At 47.9% G+C, this 7,362-nt stretch overlaps 1 long non-coding RNA gene across 1 annotated transcript; it reads left to right on the top strand.

Moving 5' to 3' along the window:
* The first annotated feature begins 5,535 nt into the window (after window positions 1–5,535).
* On the top strand, window positions 5,536–7,116 carry LOC107323488. Its single transcript, XR_001559253.2, has 4 exons — window positions 5,536–5,610; window positions 5,709–5,905; window positions 5,985–6,215; window positions 6,363–7,116. It is a non-coding gene; the product is annotated as an uncharacterized LOC107323488 (long non-coding RNA).
* Window positions 7,117–7,362: the final 246 nt, after the last annotated feature.

The following is a 7,362-nucleotide window of genomic DNA, read 5'->3' as shown; positions in this document are numbered from 1 at the left end:
CGTCGTATTGGCGCTGCTCAATCCAAAACGCCGCTGTGTTTACAGATTGCTCTGTATGCAGAGCAGCCTCTTCTGTCTCCCATTACCGCTGGATAAACACTGCTTGCTGCAAAACATGACTTTGAGCGATGACAGGAGAACGCTCTGTGTTGTCACGCAGATAAAAGCGTGGTGTTCCTCGGCACAAAGCAGCTGCGGCGGCGACAAAGCAGCAGGGTTTGTCTTGTTGGTGTTGGAGAGGTGTTTGACGCAGAGCCTGGAGGCTCTTCCAAAGGGAAACGTCCCAAAGGCAACTTTATTGCAGAATGAAAAGTTCAAAACCAAGGTTTTTTATGGGGTGTCCATCCAAAATCGTGGTTGTTTCAGGAGTTTTCTCTCCCCAAAAGACAACCGCGGGGCAGCAGCTCCTGTGCCACAAATCCATCTCCATTATAGAGAAGGAAATGTACAAATAACTGTCATCTACAGACATGGGCTTTATCTCCTCTGTCTGTGTTTTAATACAGGAAATATCACCTGCTCCTCCAGCTCCTTTCATAAACTGAGAATTTATCTGTGAGCAAGCTAACCCAATATAAGTTGAATAATATTTGTTGATTAATGTAGTCAATGAATTTTGTGTTTTCTTTAAAATATTTGCTGCGTATTTCCATAAATTATTCACCCGGTTTATAAGGCGAAGCAAATATTTGTGAATATATATGAATTATGTGATTTGTAAAAATGAAATATTCATGAGCCATTTTCATTATTCACCTCATCCAGGAATCGCTCCATAAATCTGATCAGACCAATCGGTTTGGTGAAGCTCAGCCCAAATTTACTGAGATCCAGCACAGAAAGCCAGGATGCCTTTGGACCAAGTGTCCAAGTCGTGCATTCCTCTGCTCTTACCCCTTCCAAGGTAACCCAGTGCCAGGTGAGCCAAGCCCAGTGCAGTAGATGAAATCAGACTGAGGCTTCTTCCACTGCGTGTCAGCTTCATGCTGGTATTTCAGCAGAGGGGAAGAGCTGGCTGTGAATTCTCCTCCCAGCACTGTGACAAGGACACTGAGGACGTTGGCAGTGCTGTGGGCAAGGTGCAGGGACATGGAGATGGTTCAGGAGGGACGAATACAGCAGAGTGTGGCAGTGCTGGGACTACAGGGACCCAGCAACACCATGCAGGAGGAGCCCTGCCACAAAGCCAGGCTGAAGCCTGGGTAGGAGCCTTGCCATCTGGTGGCACTGATGCCCTGCCTGCAGCAGGACCCGGCTTCTCAGGGCAGGAATGAGCCTGGAAGCAAAGCCGGTGCCAGGCCCAGTGAAAAAGTAAATTCGTTTTAAAAACTCAGTTAAGCAAATGCTTAACTTTTAGGGTGTGAATAATGCCTCTGACTGCACTGGGACTGTAGATCTGCTCGAAGTTATGCATGCTGTAAGTGCGTCTTGGAGCGGTGCCACCCGGCGCTCGCTGCTGTTCCATAATGAACTCGGGTTTTTTGCAGGCTGCAAAATGAGCACTCAAAAATTCAGCTTTGGGGACCTTCATATTTTCCAAAGTGTTAAAGTGCTTTCTTTTTAAATAGCAAGTTTCCATTTAGAAAATAGGCTGTTCCACAGATAGCATTATACATCTTCTTCTACCGGGGTGTTTTGCTCAGCACTGCACGGGAACATCATAAAAACCATGTGCTTAGCAGAGTGAAACTGCTGACTCCATCGCCCTGGTCAAAGGAAACTGTCTGTCTTCATTGCCTCCTATTAATCAGGAGGGTTCGGTGCTTCTCTGCACTGCACATCCCAGATGCAGAGCTGGGAACGCTGATCCAATAGGAGCTCTTTGTGGATTCAGAGCTGCAGTTTGGCCTGATATAAGTGCTGGAGGACTCGGGTCAGTGCTCACCTCTCCTGGCTTTCCGCAGCTCCCTCCCAGAGGTCACGCTGCCATCAGACAAGGCAGAACAGAGATGCTTTTTTTCTGACCAAGGTGCTTCTTGAATTTTCGCACTAAACTCAAAGTTTGTTCAACCGTGGGATGGCATTTTTCTCCTTGCCAGCTCTGGAATATCCACTGAGAAGCCATTTATCAGCACTATGTGTGCATCCAATCTCCAGGGCCCTCTGCTTCACCTCCCATTATTGGCCATCTCCTCAGCACTTAATGAGGCAGGTATTTTGTACAAAGAGCCTAATGAATTTGAAAAGTTTTTGACCCTTTTATTGCAATATCTCAAATATCATGCATCTGGAAAATGGTTTTAATGTTGCATAGACAATTACAGCCGGGTGTATTTATTCTAGGCATTCTGATCCACGATGTTGAACAGTTGTGGGAGCACAGCCAGCAAGCTGCAGCAGCGGGATGCTCGTTGGGTAGGGCTCTTCCATAGAGAAAGGCCTGGGGTGGATGCATCCATGGGGCCAAAGGCTGATGAATTCCCTCAATGCTGTTCTGCTCTGAGGAGAGGTGTGGGGCAGAGGGCTGGGGGTACACGCAGCCCTTCCCCAGGCAGGTGGGAGGCCACAGCCTCCTCTGTCTGGGATTTCATTTCTGAAGTTTCTTCTTTTCCTCCATCTGCTTTATAGAAGCACATTGTTCCTCTGCCATTCAGGTTTTAAAAGAAAACCAAGATAAAATCTCCCGTGCTCTGGGGGACGTTAATTGCTGTGACTTGGGAGCACGCTGGGCTGTAATTATATTTTATGCTCAGTGGCTGACGGACCATTTCTAACCCTCATAGGAAAGGGAGGGCTGTGCTGAGTCCTGGATGAACCTCCAAGCACCAGGAGGACATTCACCATCCCCACACAAAGCTCCAGGAGTGGCAAAACGAGAAGAAAACTAACAAAGCAAACCATGAGCCAACACAACATGCACACAGCTCCACCCTTGTGTTCACTGCATTCCCAGATAGCTTTGTGGAAGATACAGCTCCAAGGCCCAGCAGAGCTCTCAGTGCTCCCAAGATGGAACCCATTCCCATATCATCAGTCCTTCATCTTCTCCATCACCATCACACAAAGTCCTGAGCCCGGCTGGGCAGTGTTTGCCATCCAGAGGAACCAGCCAATGTAACCATTAGCTCATGGCAATACCCACTGTAATTGTAAGGGCCGTTAAATATGATTTAAATATTTTTTTATTCATTAGTAATAATTTAGAATGGTCCTTTTTTTTTTCTTTTTTTTTTTTTTTTTTCGGCAACTTCAAGTGTGATTATAATAGCTTTGTAATTTCGGGCTCTATCATTAAAATTAATGATATCCTAATGCTCCATGTGCACCAGAAAAGTCTGATCAGTTTTTTTTTTTTCCCTTTCCCCTTTATATATCATTCCTAATAGAGCATTTTAATGGCTGTAATTTCCAGCCCTGTAGATGGAAACCTAAAAATAGGAAGAAAGCCTCTTCCATCACGCCGTGTCAGCCCCTAAATAATTCAATTACATCGGCCGGGATATCTGTTGCTGGGTGTGTTCCCAATGCAGACAGTGATAACATGAGGCATAACATGAAGGGAAGGGCTCATGGGCACAACACTGTGACACTGGGATCATCAGCTTCCTCACCCCTATAGCACCGTGCTCCTGGGTGCTGCCTCGGGGTCTCTCTCTTTAACGTGTGCACTTCTGAAGCCGTTCCCTGTCCTACATCCACCTCCTGACTGTCAGCTCGTGTCTCATCTTTCCCTTGCTGGTTTTATCAGACAGATCTCTGCTGTTTATTGATTTGTGCTTCGCCTCTGCCGCGTTCTTGCACAGCTGATGTGGGGCTCTTTTTGAGGTCAAAGCACTCCTACCACCACCGAGCCATTCCCTATTCAGTCTCCCGGTTATTTTCCTGCATCAACACAATTTTTCTGCAACCCCAGGGTTCCTCAGACTCAAACATTGCTGACCTTCTAACAATAAGGAGATCCTTCATTTGTTGGCATCTCCCTTCCTGCGGTGCTGACAGTGCTTGGGCGCTCCCAACCCACGGCTCACATCCATCCCTCCTCCTCGGGCAGGAGAGCTGCACCCCAGGCTGAGGCATTGACTGAGAAAGCATGGGGCTGGGACAATGAGGGAATGCCAGAAATCATGAAATTAACCATGAAAACAGCCCAAGGAGTCAATGGGTTCGCACGCGTTTTGTGTTTAGCAAAGAAAGAAAACGCTTCTATTCCATCTCATTTTCGGCTCCCAGCGCAGCAGCGCTGTTTTAGTTTACCTTTTAATGTTAAAGTTTGAGTGCCGAGGGGAATACTTCATCCCCCAAAGAGCAGCATCTATAACAGCAAACTGTAGAATAATAATACATCAATTCCAAATTGGCAGCAGCACGCTGAGTAACAACAAGGTGCTGCTCCTTCCAGCGCGCTGATTTACAGCATATCAAACCTGACCCCGTCTGCACTTTCCCTGCAAAGGGAAGTGATTATCTGCTTAAAGCTATTCACTAAAACACATAGCTAGGAATTTTAGGTGCAGTACTCTGTGTTTCAATTACTCTGTAAAAGCGGCTTGCCCAAGTCCCTCAATTATTCAGGCTGTGTTCTGCCATAAATCCGCAGAGCTCTTTGGATTGGCTGCATCCCCACCGTACCCCACTGGGGAAGATGTGGGGTCTGGCCCTGGGTGCTGCTTTCTGCCCATTGAACAGAAGGTTTTCCTCAGCGACCCGTCAGAAAACAAGGGGACCTGGAGCTCAGACTTGTTCCCAACCCATCGCTCCGTTGCAAGATAACATGCATATTTCAAAGACACTGTTATTTATTTTAAGAAACTGGTCTGAAAATTTGACATCTCGGCTACGGGGAAGGATTTATTATTTATTATGTTCACATCAGGATGTTCCGATGGTTTCCTTATCAGACTATTAAGGTGTCTATCTCCCTTCACGTCAGCGGTGCTCCTTGGCAGAGCACCCAACACTGCAATGCTCCATAGCAAGGTCATGGGCTGCAAGCACAGCACAGTGAGAAAACTCTTCGAGGCAACAGAAGAGGCTTCCCAACTTGAACAGTACAGCATGGAAACTTTGACATTAGGCCTGTAGGATGAAAAAAGGCTCCAAATGGGCCAAATTCCCAGCGAGTGGTGTTGATTAGTCCAACACCAAGGGCACGGTGTGCAGAGCTGGCTGTGCAGGAGCACCAGTGCAGTGCTACTGTCAGTGCAGTGCCTCCCTACAGCGATATGCTCAGCCTCTGTGTTCACTTTCCTATCTCAAAAACACAAATCTGCTTCTTATCGGCTGTATCAGCCTTCTCCTTCAGAGTATTGTTCCATTATCAGAGTGCAGTGTTATAAAGGATGATAGGGACTGTTCAGAGCTGTACTTTGCTCTTCTCTTTCAAACCTCGGGTCCGAGTGGAGTTTCCATCACCAGCTCCCAGGTGTGTGATCCCACAGCTCCAGATTCCCAGCCATAGAGGAATGTTGAATCAAGGTCTGAACCTCTGATTGACCACCTGAGACAAGCACTGAGTCAGCCATGGGAGCACAAGTGAAGGCAATTCTGCTGAGGGGGTGGATCCCAGCTGCAGCTCTCCTAGACCCCATTTAAGGGCTGACTGCCACTAAGGAAGGATCTCTCTCTGGAGGTTGCTCCTTTGTGGAGTTTTACTGTGAGCCTTCAACACTGGTGAGCATTTTCATTTATTATTGATTATCTTTCTATCACAATAATCTTACTTAACCAAACATCTGTTTAACCTCTGTTTACTTATTGATTGTGTACAGGGTGCTACACTACACTGGGCATCTCCAGCAGGGCTGGAAATGGAAGAGACCCTGCAGAGATGCTGGTGTAACTGCAGAACTTCTTTGCAATGCCAGAAGGTGCTTGGGGCAGTTGCTGAAGTGTCATCAATCAATGTCAAATGAAAGCCATCTGAAGATGGCTAAATCTGATTGCCTGTAACCAATGTAATTAGACAGTGAGTATTTTCTTTCTTTTCCTTTCCCCTAAAAAAAGCCAAAAGGCTCCAAAAATCAGAGCTATTATCTTGTGTCCAGAGCAAGGTGAATTCCCATCTAACCTACTGCTCAGACAAAAACTCTCCTCCAACCCAGAGACTGCAATCACAGCGAAGATCCACCTGAAGAGCACTAAAAAAGGATAATAGCTGAAATTTCTTCCTGCTCAGTATGCACGATCAAGCAGATTTCAAGGGTGATGGGGCAAGGAGAAGGTCTTTGTCTCGCTCATTAATCACCACGGTGTGAGCAGCGCGTGTCCCAGAATAGGTGAGTTTCACACCGAAAGCATTTGCTATATAAAGTTGTGTGTGCATCAACAGCATGGCAGGGAAGGGCAGGACAAGCTGGGTTGGAGAGGGTGGTTGGCAGTAGGTGTCTGTCCCTGCACTACTCACAACTTCTGCACCTTGGCAGCATTGCAGCACCTGTAGCAACGTGGCGCCCATGGCATCGCATCACCTGCAGCACTTACAGCACCTACAGCACTGCAGCACACTCAGTATTGCAATGTTGTGGCTTGGAGCACAGAGCCAGGCTGGCAGCAGGAGAAGGGCAGCTGTGAGCACAGTGCTCTGATAGGAACAAATTGCACCTGCTGGGCTCCGGGCCAGCACAGACAGACATGCCTGCAAGGAAGCAGGAGAAGGAAGGTGAGTTGCTGCAAACCTCCTACTGATAAAAGAGCAGAACAGGCTCCTGGCCGGGTGCTGCTGGTGGCACATGCTGTCAGGTCCCACCTGGGAAGCTTAGTGCTGGGATGCTGAGCTTGCAGCAGCAATGACAGCAAGAGGTTGTGCTGTCTGCTCTTCTTGGGCTCAGAACCAAGGCTTAGACTTCAAGGATTCCCTGTGCTTTGTGCAAGGGCAGCTGAGGCCTCATGGATCAAAGGTATTGGAATGGGAAGTGGAACGGAGGCAAGCACACCCCCTGCCTTGCTGTCTCTGGTGCCTTTGGGATGCAAAAGGTGAGCCCTGAGATGCTGCTGTGGTGGGTGGGTTCTGCTGGCTGCAGCCCAGTGCTGCCATCCCTGCTTGATCCCCGTGTGGGAGGCACGGTGTCCCGTATCAAAGCGGCCGTGTTGCCTCTCTAATAACACGGCGCCGATTTCCCCAGGCTGACAAAAGTAGGCCATGTTTCTATATTCCCTGTCACTGCTTATCTGTCGCCTCTGTGTGTCCAAATCCTCTTTCCATTTATATTGGCTTTAATGAAGCTCTGCTGTCCTGCGCTGCCAGCTGCAGTGCAGGAGCTGCGCCCATCCAGCCCCACTCTGCACAAGATTAGGGCTCCTCGATTTTAATTAACAGAAACTTTTAATTCTGAGCCCTTGTGTCAGCCTTGTGCTCCCTGTAGGCTCTAGGTTTCCCCATGCATCGTGTCACCAGCAAATCCCTTTACATCCTTTCTGGTTAAG

This window comes from Coturnix japonica, chromosome 21, assembly GCF_001577835.2.
Source record: "Coturnix japonica isolate 7356 chromosome 21, Coturnix japonica 2.1, whole genome shotgun sequence".
Lineage (NCBI taxonomy): Eukaryota > Metazoa > Chordata > Aves > Galliformes > Phasianidae > Coturnix > Coturnix japonica.
This window is presented reverse-complemented; position numbering and strand designations above follow the sequence as displayed.